This window comes from Saccopteryx leptura, chromosome 4 (genome assembly GCF_036850995.1).
Source record: "Saccopteryx leptura isolate mSacLep1 chromosome 4, mSacLep1_pri_phased_curated, whole genome shotgun sequence".
Lineage (NCBI taxonomy): Eukaryota > Metazoa > Chordata > Mammalia > Chiroptera > Emballonuridae > Saccopteryx > Saccopteryx leptura.
Genome location: NC_089506.1, coordinates 60,536,091 through 60,551,616, shown reverse-complemented (window position 1 = coordinate 60,551,616; position 15,526 = coordinate 60,536,091). Strand labels below are relative to the sequence as shown.

Genomic DNA, 15,526 nt, shown 5'->3' with positions numbered 1-15,526 from the left:
TGAAATTATTATTTCTACTTTATATAGCCCTTAGGAGATGCAGACAGATATAGGTCAATAATACTTGTTTAGGAGTAAATGGGCTAGTAACACCGGTATTTTTCTATGACAGATAAAGTATATCTAACTTTAGTGAAAGAAGCTCTAGTATACAGGAGGTCCTCAGGTTATGATAGTCACGACATGCAGTGTTTCGAGTTTATGATGCTCATTCCCATAAAAACTTAAAAAAAAATTGAGATGAAAGTGCTTTGGCTTACACTGTCAGTGTAGGTTTTTCTATGGTAGAGGATGGGTTGCCAAAATTTCAGGCTGAGGACCCCAGCAATGACAGATTTATTAAGGTCTACAGAGCTGTAGGGGATGCCTTGCAGTGCTATAAACAGATCTTGGAAGAGAAGAAGTCATCCTTCCAAACTAGCCTGGAACCATTCTTCAAGAAGGTAGAGATGCCTGCAACAGATCTTGTGCCCTCTCCACCAGCTGCTTCTCAAGACGGAACACCTATAGTTCAGGTAGAATAATTTCCAGCATCTCCTGCATGTTCCTTATACAATCCTGATTCACCTGACCCAGTATCTCCAGCATTTTCTGCAGGTTCTCCTGCCTCTCCAGCTTCCTTCTTCCAATATGTCATCCTCTCCTACCTTGCAATGCCCTTTCAGTGTGCAAACCAACCACAGGAATGAAGGTAAGGAATTTTTTTTTACACTTATTTTTTTTCTGTTACTACAGTACAGTGTATAGTACAGTATATTTATGTCCTTTTCCTTTTACTGTGGCTTAGTTGTGTTTTTATGTTCTAGATTATGATTTTATAACTGTGTTATGATAGGTAAGTGACCTAGGCTATGGTGTATTTTGACTTACATTGAAATGGAACTCTGCCATAATCTGAGGACTCTCTATGTTGGTAATAGTCTTTTTTTTTGCCAGAGAGAAAGAGAGAGAGAAGAAAAGAAAGATACAAACAGATAGGAAGAGAGAGGTAGGAGAAGCATCAATTCGTGTTGCAGCACCTTAGTTATTCATTGATTGCTTTCTCATATGTGCCTTGAATGGGGGGGGTTATGAGCTAGTGACCCCTTGCTCAAGCCAGCAACCTTGGGCTCAAGTCAAGGCAATGTTCTATCCACCATACCACCACCTAGTCAGGTGGTAATATATATTTTTAACATACTTAGAAAATTGACAATAAATGAACACAATGATAAAAATTAAATATTGTACTTAGTTATTTCAAAATAAGTTATATTTTTCTCATGTTGTACAAGCTGGGAAGTGAAATTTTATGTAACTAAGAGAACAAGCAAAATAAGAGTAAGCTTGTAGCCAAAACGTGCAATCAATTTAAAGACTACGTTATATATGGGTATTTGTTTTTATGAATAAAATAAAACATGTTGTTTTGTGGTCACCCTGCGGATGTGAAATCGACTTCCTTTTAGTCAGTACATTGGATTTGATACTGATTACAATACACAAACACAAGAGAATTTTGTATGATTTATATAATAAGATTTTCTGGAGAAAGCAAGGCAAAACTCAAGATGGTCTATAAAAGGTTAGAAAAACCCAAGAGGAGAAACTGCTTTTGGCTTTTATTGTGTTTAAAGAGTAGGGCCATGGTGACAATTCTCACACTGGCCATGGTTGTGTGGTCTGAATCAGTGTCAAAGGATTGTCAGTGTCAAATGAGAGAGGACCCAGACATTTTTATTGACTTGCTTAAATGTGGAGACAAAGGGGGAGAGGTAGGCTTTAAACCTGTTATCAAACATCAAAATGCAGACAGACTTGTTTTCCACATTAAATTAGCAGTATTAACATGTATGTATATATTAATCCAAGTAATTGGTAGATAAATATTTATCATTTAATACCATATTTTTATAGTGTATATTTCTTACACTAGAAATCTTTATTTTTACTTTGTTTAATCATATTATTTTTTATCTTAGAAAATCATACTTTGGTCCATTAGGAGTGGTATAAATGCATGAGGAGCTTGTAAAAAGAGAATTGAAATAAAAGATTAACCTTAAAGAGAATAAATTTGGCTCTGTATAGCTAGAGTAGAATAGGCAGTGACAAATAAACCTATATAGTATAAACCCTGAACATGATGAAGTACATTTCCACTCCATTGATATAGAATCATGCTACAGGGTAGCTGGTGGATCTTCTCCATGGGGTGGTGGTTGGAGCCACTTTAGGTATTGAAGTACTTTTCATCTTAAGGCTTTGTCAATCACTGTAACTTATTCTTAGAATTATCTGCTCAGCGCCTGACCTGTGGTGGCGCAGTGGATAAAGCATCGACCTGGAAATACTGAGGTCGCCGGTTCGAAACCCTGGGCTTGCCTGGTCAAGGCACATATGGGAGTTGATGCTTCCAGCTCCTCCCCTGTCTCTCTCTCCTCTCTCTCTCTCTCTCTCTCCCTCTCTCTCCTCTCTAAAATGAATAAATAAAATTAAAAAATATTAAAAAAAAAAAAAAGAATTATCTGCTCAGAGAAAGAAAGAGAAAGTGTGGAGGAGGCACACCTTCTTCAACATATTCGTTTGGATAATTCATAAAATATGTCTCACATTCTTTTGGCTTGATTTTGTAGCATGGTGAAACACATTGTAAGTGAGACTATGTGCTAATAAAAAGAGTAGCATCTAGTTTATGTTGAATAGCTGTCAATATCCACTGACAACTAATTTGTAAGTATATGGGACCTAATGTTTATCCCAAAGTGGAGTCCAAAGTAGCAGCAGGATTAAAATTTGTAATAATGATGATTAAAAAGTAAAAAAATCTTTCTCAAGCAGGATTGCCATGGAAATTATACCACACGGGTACCAGAAGTAAAGCATCTTAATAAGGACAACCAGGTATAATTTAGCCTATAGGGGATTTAAATTAGTTTTCTTTGTATTAATATTCATATGTAATATTTAATATATCATAAAGAGATTAGTCTCAGAGATAGTTAATATATTTTAAAGTATAAGGTGTTTTTCCCTATTTTTTAATTTTTCTCATTATTTTATTTATACTGGAAAATTATATGATAGAAAATAAATTATCATTCTAACTAGTAAAATTTTACACAGAAAGCCTGACCTGCGGTGGCGCAGTGGGATAAAGCATCGACCTGGAACACTGAGGTTGCCGGTTCAAAACCTTGGGCTTGCCTGGTCAAGGCACATATGGGAGTTGATGCTTCCTGCTCCTCCCCCTTCTCTCTCTAAAAATCAATAAATAAAATGTAAAAAAAAATTTTACACAGAAAAATACACTTTTAAAATCCATTAGTATATAGTAACAAGCCAGTTTTTATGTTTAGGTTAATTCTCATATAAAATGATTACACTAGGCACAGCAAATCTAATTTCTTATACTTTTGTTTGAAGCTGCCATTTATTATATCTGTTTGCATTAGTCGTTTTGACTCAATGCATAGTAAAATCCAGAATAACTACAGAAAAGCCAGAAACTTAGTGTGAAAGTATGATGACTCATTATGTTAATTTTTATTTGTTTATCTGATGGCAATGACATTGATTTGTGTATTGTTTTTAAAATGTTGAAATCACAGTATAGTCTTCTCAGTAGATTAAGTTGCTGGTGAGAAATCACAATGAAAAATAAATACTTATGCAATTTCCAAAAAAATTACCATTTTCAAAAACTAAAATCTAATGACATTTCTGGCCTTAGAAAGATTAATTATTGACATAGAAATCTAAACCTAAATGTTAAGATTGTAGATAATACTCTAGTTTACTGAAGTAACTGTTAATTTTTAAATAAGGATTTTTTTTTTGTGCCTTTAGCACAATCAATTACACATTTAGAAAATTTATCTTAGAGCTAAACTTATAAAACAAATGGCTGGCTGTTACAGCTTTAGGATTAGAAGAATGTAATTTATCAATCAGGATTAACTAAAGCTGTATAACAATTTTATTTACTAGAATTAATTAAACAGTTTGATGTTTTGATAGAGATGGGGTGAGTCAAACAAAATCTGTCTTACATGTTTATAGAGACGAATAATTGCCAGTGTTTAGTTGGGGACTTGGTGATATACAGCAATTGCCTCATTTTGCCAACACTTTTAAAACTTAGTGTGACACTGGCCATGGAATATAAACAAAAGTGTGAATACGATTTGCAAGAGTTTCCATTAAGAGGAAACTTCCTCCTACTATTTGGAATGTTGATAAAAAAATCTGGAGGTGGAGCAGTCACTTGAGTAACACTGGGAACTGAGTTGGCGCATGATGGAAGACTCCACCTTGGCCATTTTATATGGGAGAGAAATAATTTTATGTAAATTACTTAACTCTCTCAGCTGAAATATGTCTTAACATAACTTGATATGGAAGAGCTCTTAGATTCAGCAGTAAAGTTGTAACAATTATTTAATTGCATACAATTCAATTATAAAGACAGTATGTAAATCTTATAAACAATTCTTGAAAATAGGGAGAAAAAGGAAGAAGAAAGGGTAGGGAATAAATTAATGACTTTTCTTTCAATATTGGTGACCTTTGAATAAATTGAGAAAGTTTTGAAGAGTTAAGTCTAAATATTTTCTTAGTTAATTAACTGCATATTAGAATAGACAGCAATATATGAATTAAAAAGGAAATTACTGATTCCCTCTAAGTCTTTAAAAATAGATTGGTTTATTTCATCTGTCATGAGTCAAAGCCTATAAGTGATAGTGTTGAACACTTTTTCTTAATGCATGATAATGTCTTTTAAAAGTATTCTTAACTCTGGGATATTTGGACATTGCTTATTACTAAACATACATTGGATTTACAGTATATGCATAAACTGAATAATTTTTATAAAAATGTTAAAAAATAAAAATAGAAACATTTGCTTCATCATAGATTTTTTTTAATTTAGTGCTATGACTTGTAAATTTTGAACTCCATCATAGTAATTATTTGTTTGCTTTGATTTTTAAATATGCACATTTTCTAATACTTAACCATTAAAATAATATTTTAATAAAGAAACAAGAGATTAAAAAGAAATGAAAGAGAAAATAGTGTTTATAAATTAAAACATATGAGGGAAAAAAGAATCAAGAGTAATTACTATAGAACTGTACAGAGAGGAGAGATGTTAACGTGGTTAATATAAACATGTACAAATATGTGTGGGCATCTCTAACACCACAAAGTTTTAGAAGAGCTTACAACAAAAATATATGACCAGATATTTTCAATGTATATGTAAGAATTACATATAAACCATACAAGGGAAAATAATAGCATGAAAAGTAGTCAGTGACCTGTGGTGGTACAGTGGATAAAGCATCGACTTGGGACACTTGAGGTGGCTGGTTCAGAGCCCTGGCCTTGCATCTTCAAGGCACATGTGGGGAGTTGATGCTTCCTGCTCTCCCACCTTGTCTCTCACTCTCTCTGTCTCTGCTCTCTAAAATTATTAAAACCTGTCTCCAGGGTAAACAGTATTTTTCAACTGCGGTTGGGAATCTGCAAATGCAGAGAATCACTGCATGCATTGTTCCACATTTTTACATAAGAGATTTGAGCATTAATGAATTTTGGTATCTACTGGGCTCCTGTACCCAACACCACCTTTTCTTCTCCCTGATATAGAGGGATTACTATAGTGGTTTGAAAAATAACTACACACTCTATCTCTACTTTTTATTGAAGATATAACTTTTTATTAAAAAATTGTAAAGTTATGACATAACTAATAAAATACTAGTACATTTTATATATAATAACTTAAACTCTTGTGTCATTTTGAAAGCATTGCCAGATTTGGGGAACCTGTTCTCATCTAACAGAGTTGATGTTATAAAATGTAAGAATCTGAAAAATAAACTCAATATAGATACAAGAAAAACACCATTATTAAAGAACATACATATGGCCCTAGCCAGCTGGGTCAATGGTAAAAAGTTGGCCCAGTGTGTGGATGTCCCAGGTTCGATTTCTGGTCAGGGTACACAGGAGACGTGGCTATCTGTTTCTCCACACCTCCTCCTTCTCCTCCCCTTCTCTCTCTCTCTCTCTCTCTCTCTCTCTCTCTTTGTGTGTGTGTCTCTCTCTTACCATCCTGCAGCTATGGCTAGATTAATTTGAGTGATTTAGTCCTATGTGCTGAGGATAGCTCTGTGGCCTCCACCTCAGCTGCTAAAAAAAAAAAAAAAAAAAAAAAAAATTGCTAGGTTGCTGGGCAACGGCTCCAGTAGGGCCAAGCATTGGCCCCTCCCTAGCTGGACTTGCTGGGTGTATCCTGGTGAGGGTGTGGGTGAGAGTCTGTCTCTCTGCTTCCCTTCCTCTCACTAAAAAATTAAATAAACAAAAAAGAAAGAATATTTATGTATTTATGTATTGCATTAAAAATGCCTAAAATAAACAGGAAATATCAAAGACTCTCATTGAATTGCAATCATCCAGGGTAAAACAAAGGAGAAATTAGGTTTTCTAATTATAATATTTTCTAAAGAATATTACTTTGATAAAATTTTGAACTTTTTTTATTCAACTAAATTCCTTTTATCCTCTCATTTATTTATTGTGTCTTACCACTAAGTAAGTGGTTATTCATCATCCTTATTAGATAAGCATCACAGGCTTTTAAAAAGATAATTGCCCATTAACCTCCTTGTACCTTAGTTTTCTTATATGAAAAAAAATAGATAATACATAACTCCAAACTTTTTTGTGAAGATAAACAATTGAGATGATACTTATTAAAGCAACTAGAATGAGTTTACAACAAAGAAGAAATTCATTTGCTATACGATTTCTTGTTATTCCCTTGATAAAAAAAACATTTCTAATTTAGGTTTACATTTAAAAAAATGTCTATATGAGGTGTCTGAGAATTAGTACTAATAAAAATTTCTGAAACCTAAGATTTTCATTGTTTTGTATAAGAAACAATAGAATGTACTAACTAATAACAACAGTTCTTAATTTATTGGTTCAAGTCTAGGCTTAGTCACAAGGTAGCATGTTTTAAAATTCTTTTTTTTATTAAATTTTTTAAATTTATTGTGTTAACATGGATTCCAGTGTCTCAGTCGATATAACACCCTCACCCCCCAACAACTTGCCTCCATTACATTACACATCCTTTGCCTCCCTTCTCTGGACTCCCTCTCCCTCTTCCATCTGGATTTGTTGTCCTGTTATATGTATCTATGTGTTATGTATATGTTATTTCACTAATCCCTTCACTTTCTCTGATCCTGTCTCCTCAAACCCTTTCCTCTGATAGTTGCCCCTCTGCTGCCTGCAACCTGACCTTTGCCTCTATTCCGTTTCTCAGTTTACCTTCATTAGATTTCACATAAAAATGAAATAATATGATACTTGTTTTTCTCTGCCTGACTTATTTCACTTATTATAATTATATCCGGGTCCATCCAAGCCATCACAAAGGTAAGATTTCCTTTTTTATGGCCACATAGTATTTTATTGTGTATATGTACCATAGCTTTTTTATTCACTCATCCACTGATGGACACTTGGGCTATTTCCAGATCTTGGCTATTGTAAACAATGTTGCAGTAAACATGTAGGTGCATATCTCCTTTTGAATCAGTGTTTTCGATTCTTGAGATATATTCCTTAAAGTGGGATAGCTGGGTCAAAAAGCTGTTCCATACTGATTTCCACAGTGGCAGCACAAGTCTACATTCCCAACAGCAGTGCAGGAGGGTTTCCTTTTCTCCACAGTCTCGCCAGCATTTGTTGTGTGTTGATTTGTTAATGAGCGCCATTCTGACAGGTGTGAGGTGGTATATCATTGTGGTTTTAAGTTACATTTCTCTGAATATTAGTGGCATTAAACGTTTTTTCATATGTTTTTTGGACATCTGCATGTCCTTTTTAGTGAAGTGTTTACTCAGTTTCTTTTCCCATTTCTTAGTTGGATCGTTTACCTTCCTGGTGTTGAGTTTTAGAAGTTTTTTATAAATTCTGGTTATTAAACCCTTATCAGACATAAAGGTGAATATGTTCTCTCATTGTGTGGGTTGTCTTTTTATTTTGGTAATGGTGTCTTTTGCTGTGCAAAAGCATTTTAATTTTATATAGTCCCATTTGTTTATTCTGCCTTTTATTTGACTTGCCCATGGAGATACATTGGCAAAAATATTGCTATTAGAAATATCAGAGTTTGCTACCCATATTTTATTCCAAGACTTTTATGGTTTCACAACTTACATTTAAGTTTTTTATCCATTTTGAGTTTATTTTAGTGAATGATGTAAGTTGGTGGTCTACTTTTTTTTTTCATGTATCTGTTAAATTTTTTCAAAACCATTTATTAACAAGACTGACTTTATACTCTTGCCTTCTTTGTCAAATATCAATTGGCTGTAAAGGTGTGGGTTTATTTTGGGGTTCTCTATTCTATTTCATTGATCTGTATGCTTCTTCTTAAGCCAATACCAAGCTATTTTGATTACAATGTCCTTGTTGTATAACTTGTTATCAGTAAGTGTGATATCTCTGACTTTGTTCTTTATTTTCAAGATTGCTGAGTCTATTTGCATTCTTTTTTGGTTCCAAATAAATTTTTGGAATACTTCTTCTATTAATACATCTTTGAAGTATGCCATTGGTATTTTAATAAGAATTGCACTGAATTTATAAATTTCTTTGGGTAATATAGACATTTTAATGATGTTAATTCTTCTTATCCATGAGCACAGTATATGCTTCCACTCATTTGGATCTTCCTTGATTTCTTTTTTCAATGTCTTCTAATTTTCTGAGTACAAGACTTTTATCTCCTTGGATAAGTTTATTCTTAGGTACTTTATTTTTTTGTTGCGGTAGTGTAGGGGATTGTTTTCTTAATTTTTCTTTCTGACAGTTTATTGTTGGTATATAAAAATGTCACTGATTTCTAAATATTAATTTTATATTCTGCCACCATGCCAAATTCATTTATCAGGTTTAGTAGTTTTTTGACTGAGACTTAAGGGTTTTTTGTGAGCAGTATTATGTCAGCAGCAAATAATGACAGTTTTACTTCTTCTTTTCCAATTTGGATGCCTTTTATTTCTGGTTGTTATGTTGAATAACAATGGTGAAAGGGGGCATCCCTGTCTTCTTCCTGATCTTAGGAGATTGTTTTTAATTTGTCCATTGAATGTGATGTTGGCTGTGAATTAGTCATAGATGGTCTTTATTATGTTGAAGTATTTTCCCCATATTTCCACTTTGCTCAGAGTTTTGATCATAAATGGGTGCTGGATTTTATCAAATGCTTTTCCTGTATCTATTGATATAATCATGTGATTTTTAGCTTTCATTTTGTTTATGTGATAAATCACATTTATTGATTTGGGAATATTGTACCAGCCTGCCTCACAGGAATAAATTCCAGTTGATCATGATGTATCATCTTTATAATGTATTGCTGAATCCAGTTTGCTAATATTTTGTTGAGAATTTTAGCCTACAAGGTAGAATTTTGGTGTTGAAAAAAAATTACTTGATGCTTCCAGTCAGCACATGTATTAACCTAAAATTTGGAATAATAATTTCACTGATATATTATTAAAAATTAAATAAGCTGATATTTGAGAATGAGTTTAAATTACTTAAAAATATATAGATATTAGCTAATATTAACATTAATAAGCACTACTAATAGTAATTATGAAGTGTTATTAGATAATAGTAGTAGTGATAATTGTAGCATAAGAAAATATTGTCTAATAAAAAAGGAACATAAAGATTTTCACATGATAATCATTTAAAAACAGCTAGATATAAGAAAAGGAGCAATAAAATTATAACACTTTGATCAATTTTGACGCTCAGGACTGAGTCCATTTTGAAATATATTCAGATTTGAGAACTCTCTTCTAATGTGTTGGTAGGACAAAGGTGGCTATGATGCCCTCTATAGGGATTCCTGCAATGAGATTTTGTCATAACGGACAGAGGTTGAGTTCTACTTTCCTCCTACAAAAACCACTGTAGAAGCCTTCCTGAAGAAAGTCTGACTTACTGTTTTACCAAGCATTGGGATATTTTTTTCTTTTTAAAAAAATTTTATTTAGAAAATTAAATCTAACAGGGTGACATTTATCAATATGTGTACATAGGTTTCAGGTGAATATTTCTATAGCATTTGAACTGTTGATTATGTTGCATACCCATCACACAAAGTCAAATCATTTTCTGTCGCCTTGTATTTGTCCTTCTTTAAATGTGTTCCCCACATGTCCCCCTCTTCCTGGCAACCATTTCACTTTTATCTATGTCCATGATTCTCAGTTTTATATCCCACCTAAGTGTGAAATCATACAGTTCTTAGCTTTTTCTGATTTACTTATTTCACCCAGTATAATGTTCTCAAAGTCCATCCATGCAGTCATAAATGTCACTATGTCATCATTTCTTATGACTGAATGTATGCCATTTTATGAGTGTACCACATCTTCTTTACCTAATTCTCTACTGAAGGACACTTTGGTTGTTTCTATGTCTTGGCCACTGTAAATAATGCTACGATGAACATGGAGGTGCATCTGTTCTTAACATCCATGTTTTTGAGAATATTTTTTCTTTAACAGGGTTGCTAGCCACAAAGTGAACAATAGATAAGAATCACATAACTTAAGAAAAAAAATTAAGTAGAATAAAATATTTCCTTTGAAATACATTATTTAGTCTCAATAAAATATCTTTTCTGATGTGGGTAAATATCACCTTCACAAACTTAATTCTTTTGAAAAAAAGTTACTTATTTTAAACTTAAACTCAGAAATTTGATATAATATGTTTCTTTGATTTAAAATAGTAATCTGTATAAGAATTAAGGCTGGGAAGTAAAGATTTGGTAGGTATTCTTTGCTTTTTGTTGTAACCTTTAACCTAGAATGTGTGGGGGTTTTTTTGTTTTTTTTTTAAAAAAGACTTCCTTTAGTTCTGTTCATGCAGAAATCAGCTCCAGAGATGAAAACTTTCTGACCTTGTAACTTGGTATTTACTCTGATCCTTTTGGATTTGGTGAACTGGCCCAACATCAGGCATGATTATATGCATATTCTCTTTCAAAAAATTTGAAACCCTCGAACACAGAGGAAGGAAAGGCTAGGGGTCACATAATGGTAGCAGAAGAAGGAAGCCAGTAGAGAAAATACACTGATTGAGAGAAAGGTAGAATAAGGATTTTGAAAAATAGACTAAAAGATATAAAGCAATATATACAGTAATTTCTGGGGGTGGGGCAAACAGCAATGAACTACTGCATTTTACATACCCCACCATCATTATCTTCACCACATAGTTTGGATGGGAGATGAACAGTGATTCTGCAGTCTTAAAAAATATAATGCATGTAATCTAGGAAGTATGCACAGCCCTGTTCTTCAGTTTTATGTCTCAGAAGACTTTTTAAAAATAATATAAGTTTAGAATATTAAAGAAGTACATTTGAAATCAATTTACTATGTCCTATTCTTTTTATTTATTTTTCTTTTTATAGAAACAGAGAGAGAGAGAGTCAGAGAGAGGGATAAATAAGACAGACAGACAGGAAGGGAGAGAGATGAGAAACATCTATTCTTTATTGCAGCACCTTAGTTGTTCATCAGTTGTTTTCTCATATGTGCCTTGTCTTGACAGGGAGACTACAACAAAACCAGTGACTCCTTGCTCAAGTCTGCAACCCTGGGCTCAAGCCAGTGATCATGGAGTCATGTCTATGATTGCATGCTCAAGCTGGCAACCTCGGGTTTTGAACCTGTGTCTTCCATGTCCCAAACACTATGCACTGTGCCACATCCTGGTCATGCTCTTTCCTTTCTTGTACCAGCAATTCAGATAATTGATGTTTCCTCTTCTACATATTTGCACAAAATTGGACTGTCCCAGGTTAGAAAGTTGATGCTAGGAATTCAGTGCTGCAAAGTCAAATTTATGATTTTGTTCCCTATAATTGAGGAGTAAGGGCTGTAAGCCAGAGACTGGTATGTCAAAGAGTTTCCTCCCCCTTAAACTTATAAATAACAACAGAAAATAAAAACATAAATTAAGAAAAATAATAAAAAATATTATTGCTAAGCACTGTAAACTCAAAAAAATTAGCAAGAACATGGAGATATTTGAGAAAGATTCAAATAACCAGTGTACGAAATTTATGGATTCTACAAGGAATTCTCTCTGCTAGGGACAACTGCTGAGCTCTCTGGCAATGGTGACGTGATCTGCTCCCTCAAAGCTAACCTACCCTTTGTGTCCTTTGTTGCCTTTCAAGTTTTATATGTTGTGTTTGTTGGGTAGTCTTACCACTGAGAGAAAAATCTAGGGTAAGATTTTTTACAGAATCACTAAGCATAAGAAAAATCCCTATCCTTACCTTAAGTATGCATGCTTTTCTCTCTGCTTATAGTTACAGGGTTGGTCAGGCCACTCTTTCATATCTTGTTCTTTCAAATGAGGTCAAGACACCAAATCTGTATCTCTTAAAACAGTGATCCCCAACCCCCAGGCCGTGGACCAGTACAGGTCTGTGGGCCATTTGGAACCAGTCCGCAGAGAAAGAATAACTAACTTACATTGTTTCCGTTTTATTTATAATTAAGTCTGAACGATGTTTTATTTTTTTTTAAAAAAAAGACCAGATTCCCTCTGTTATATCCGTCTAGGACTCACTCTTGATGCTTGTCTTGGTCATGTGATACATTTATCTGTCCCATCCTAAAGGCCGGTCTGTGAAAATATTTTCTGTCATTAAACTGGCCCATGGCCCAAAAAAGGTTGGGGACCACTGTTTTAAAGAACAATGGGCACAGTCAAACTCTCTAACCATTTATCTCTTAACACGGTCTCTAGGCTTGAGGTGAGGAGCACTTATCTACATTATGGTAAAAAGAGTAGATGTACACAGCATTTTAACAATAGTTTTTGAAGAAATTCTCCTTTATACATCTTTATAAAAATCTTTTTAATTAATATCCTTCTACTTACTTTGTTCTGTCTGCTTCCTTTCATGAGATTATGTGGTTATTTAATACTTGCTGGGGTGTGAGTATATGTGTGTTCATCTTATTATTTGCTACAATTTTCCAGTTGATCAAAATATCTGCCTTCTCAAATAATTATAACTGTATCATTAAAGAAAGAAAAGGAATAAAGAAGGAAGAAAGGGAAGTAAATAAACATAATTAGAGAACCTAAATGCAGCACTAATACTGATGGCATTGTTTACAAGGCCCAGGGAATACACAATGAAAACACAAGGCCCCAATTTATTAAGAACTGTACAATGCCAACGACAAAGAAATGAATCCTATGTGATTGAATAGGCCTCATGCCTATGAGCAGCCCTGCCTGGAAGAGTAGAAGAAAAAAATTCAACAAATTATTTTAACGTAACCTGAAATCAGACAGAAAAACAATATCACTCAAAAAATATAAACTTATTTTAATAAAACATATCATTTTAATTTAATAATCTTAATTACTTTTGGAAGTATTTTATTTTAAATGTGTCATATTTTTTATTTCAGTAATATTCATGAAGAACTACATATGTCATTGTTTACAAATTTTCTATGAATAGAGTACGTATCTTACTTGAATGATTGGGATATAATTAACAAATTCAAAATTAATTAACATGACTGTAATATCTTGTAGTAATTTATGCATCTTCTTTGTGTCCTGCACATAGTGTACTTACTCAAGTTTTAGACATTTTCCACCAGAATTTTGGGCTGTGAGAGGCACATAGATTCCAATAAAAAAAATAGGTAAATCTCTAAGGAAAACTTTATTACTTAGTAAAAATATTATTCTTAGTTTTTAAAACCTTTTTTAAAGATTTTACAGGCTCAGTTTAGAAAAATTAAAATTTGCCATCAATGTGGCAATTGCATTTCATCTACATACACGTTGGTCTTTTTTCCCTCAGAGGTTTTTTTCCTTAATGAAATTCTTGTTTCTGATCTACTGGTTTTCTCTTTTTCAGGTAAACAAGTCTGTGGTTTATTGTTTCTTTATTATCTGTCATCTCTATTAATACTTTTGCCTTTTCCTCAGAATAATTAAATCTGTTGTTTATTTCACTCAATCAGATTTATGCAGCACAAATTTAATTCCCTTGTAAACCTGCCATATCTTACTCATTTATCTTTTATTTTATTTTCATTGTAAACTATTCTCTTTTTATTTTTTTTATTTTGTTATCTGAACACTGTTCTTATCTCTGTATATTCCTGTTTCATATTGACCAATTCTTTTTACATTCTATGGCTGAAGCTTAATTAAGATTTGTGGAATATTCTTCTGCATTCTTCATCTTTTCAGATGTATCATTTTGTTTGTTTACATTTATGTTTCTTTCTTTCCTTTATTAGACACTCCTGTGAAATGTGTTGAATTCAATGAGTATGTCTCATGTTTTATTTGTTTCCTAAACCAACATCATACCATATTGAGTACTGGTCCAACTTCAAGGTATTTATAATGGCTCATATGAATGAATTACCCTTTCCCTGATACTACATATTTAAAATTTTCATTTTCATTTTATTTTTTATTAACTAGTTGACTTCATTGTGATAATGTTGGTTTGAAAATCATAAAGGTTTCAAGTGTACAACTCAATAAAACATCTGCACACTGCATCTTGAACATATCACCCCAAGCATCCATATAGTATTGTATTTAACAGTTCCAGTTGAGGTAGATGTCAGACTGGTGCCTAAAACTTCCATTCAAATTCTTATTTTCCTGAGGCCCTCACTCCATGTACTTACACACACACACACACACACACACACACACACACACACACACACACACGGTAATGGTTTCTTAGAGTCTCACTGCATTGTTATCAAGCAATTTGAACTGATGGAAAACATCAACAAATAAACTACATTTTGTAGAGCTGAAAGTCTTTTTGCACTTCTCTTCCCATTACTACCTCTATTTCTCATGGAGTCTTCATCTTCAAGAATAGAAATCAGAGCTAAAATGACTGTCTTCCTTATTCTTTCACTCTGTATTTTTTGGATGTTTTAGAAAAGACTAAGATCTAATTTTCTGGTGCAGGACCCAAGTCTTTGATTAGATAGATTAGAAAGGAAAGACATGATATGTCTTCCTCACTTATCCTTCTGTATTTTTGAGTTATGAACTTACTATATACAAAAGATGATTTTTATTTCCTTTATTTTGTATTGCTTTGATCTATCCCTGTTAATCCTGCTTAATATATGTTGAGGATTCTCGAGTTTCTTTTTTTCATTTTTTATTTTGGTTTCTGGTCTAATTCTGTGTTTTGTGCGTATTTTTGTTGGCATCTTCAATATGTTTTACACTATAATAGGTTGTGTTTAATTTACAGTCCTATATTGCCTTCGTTAAGATTAGTTGTCTTCAATTTATAATCCAAACAATTAAAAAATATGTGGCATTTACTTGAATGAACATGGGAAGGTAATCTCTAACAGTATATCTCCCAGAAATGTACATGTATCAATTGTAGTAAATT

At 33.1% G+C, this 15,526-nt stretch overlaps 1 pseudogene; it reads left to right on the top strand.

Moving 5' to 3' along the window:
* The first annotated feature begins 281 nt into the window (after positions 1-281).
* Positions 282-15,526, top strand: part of LOC136404159 (putative nuclear envelope pore membrane protein POM 121B) — a 58,570-nt pseudogene continuing 43,325 nt past the window's right edge.